The 1,943-nt window shown below is 59.2% G+C and overlaps 1 non-coding gene across 1 annotated transcript in view; it reads left to right on the top strand.

The window, feature by feature from the left end:
* Positions 1-885: 885 nt before the first annotated feature.
* LOC126197126 (small subunit ribosomal RNA) overlaps positions 886-1,943 on the top strand; it is a 1,909-nt gene continuing 851 nt past the window's right edge. Inside the window, exon 1 of the ribosomal RNA XR_007539524.1 lies at positions 886-1,943. This exon is cut by the window's right edge and continues 851 nt beyond it. This is a non-coding gene — a ribosomal RNA (small subunit ribosomal RNA).

Raw genomic sequence — 1,943 nt, 5'->3', positions numbered from 1 at the left:
TGCGACAATCGGTACAGGTATTAACTGGTTGCTTCAGCGACACCCGTCATACCCACGAACGTGAGTGGGCATGTGGGTATGAAGCGATACGCGGCGGTGGCTGGGTGGGACCGTCCCCGGCCGGTGAGGGGGGAGCGCCCGGCGTGCTGGCCGCGCGCTGCGTGGGCGCACGCGCTACAGCCGGCTGGTGGGGGCGCCCAGTGGCAGGCGCGCCGGCCGACGGACGCGGCAGGCGGCGCAGCTGCGCGCCGGCGCACCCAACGCGCGGCGCCGTGCGGCCAAAGTGGGTCCTCGCGGGCCCGGTGCGAAGCGCGGTGGACATCTGCAGTGTGCTGGTCCGATTGAGGACTGTGTGCGTTGAGGATGCGCCGCCGCCCGGCACTCGGCGCCGCGACGCCGTCTGCTGCTCGGTCGCCCCCGCGGTTCTCGCAGGTGGTTTGTATCGCAGCTGTGCGGATGTGTTGGCGCGTGCGCTGTGCTGGGAGAGTTCGCTTTGGCACCCAAGTGGGGCTCTGCCCCTCTGTGGCGCTGGCGTTGGAGCTGCCCGGCCACTGTTTGTGGCCGCGTGTTGTCTCCCGCCGGCAACACCACGACAGCACGCTCCCGGGCCTCTGTCGGCAGCGGCAAGCTCAGTTGGGAGCACGGGTGGTCGCACTGAAAGCGTCTACTCGCCTATCTCCGGGCGATTGCGCCTCTCTCGAACCCGACCAAGTACTTAGGACGGCGCTGCGCGCCGCCGGGACCTGAGAGGGTTTCGAGGTGTATCGTGCAGGGGAGCCCAGCCTCCTCCTGTTTGCGGAATAATTGAGCGGACGCTTGCGTGTTCGCGCGGGCCTCCGGGACACACTCCCGGGCGGCCGGCTGCTCAGCTCTAGTTGACGCAGCTCCCTGGTTGATCCTGCCAGTAGTCATATGCTTGTCTCAAAGATTAAGCCATGCATGTCTCAGTACAAGCCGCATTAAGGTGAAACCGCGAATGGCTCATTAAATCAGTTATGGTTCCTTAGATCGTACCCACGTTACTTGGATAACTGTGGTAATTCTAGAGCTAATACATGCAAACAGAGTCCCGACCAGAGATGGAAGGGACGCTTTTATTAGATCAAAACCAATCGGTCGGCTCGTCCGGTCCGTTTGCCTTGGTGACTCTGAATAACTTTGGGCTGATCGCACGGTCCTCGTACCGGCGACGCATCTTTCAAATGTCTGCCTTATCAACTGTCGATGGTAGGTTCTGCGCCTACCATGGTTGTAACGGGTAACGGGGAATCAGGGTTCGATTCCGGAGAGGGAGCCTGAGAAACGGCTACCACATCCAAGGAAGGCAGCAGGCGCGCAAATTACCCACTCCCGGCACGGGGAGGTAGTGACGAAAAATAACGATACGGGACTCATCCGAGGCCCCGTAATCGGAATGAGTACACTTTAAATCCTTTAACGAGTATCTATTGGAGGGCAAGTCTGGTGCCAGCAGCCGCGGTAATTCCAGCTCCAATAGCGTATATTAAAGTTGTTGCGGTTAAAAAGCTCGTAGTTGGATTTGTGTCCCACGCTGTTGGTTCACCGCCCGTCGGTGTTTAACTGGCATGTATCGTGGGACGTCCTGCCGGTGGGGCGAGCCGAAGGCGTGCGACCGCCTCGTGCGTGCTCGTGCGTCCCGAGGCGGACCCCGTTGAAATCCTACCAGGGTGCTCTTTATTGAGTGTCTCGGTGGGCCGGCACGTTTACTTTGAACAAATTAGAGTGCTTAAAGCAGGCAAGCCCGCCTGAATACTGTGTGCATGGAATAATGGAATAGGACCTCGGTTCTATTTTGTTGGTTTTCGGAACCCGAGGTAATGATTAATAGGGACAGGCGGGGGCATTCGTATTGCGACGTTAGAGGTGAAATTCTTGGATCGTCGCAAGACGAACAGAAGCGAAAGCATTTGCCAAGTATGTTT

This window comes from Schistocerca nitens, chromosome 7, assembly GCF_023898315.1.
Source record: "Schistocerca nitens isolate TAMUIC-IGC-003100 chromosome 7, iqSchNite1.1, whole genome shotgun sequence".
NCBI classification, from domain to species: domain Eukaryota; kingdom Metazoa; phylum Arthropoda; class Insecta; order Orthoptera; family Acrididae; genus Schistocerca; species Schistocerca nitens.
This window is presented reverse-complemented; position numbering and strand designations above follow the sequence as displayed.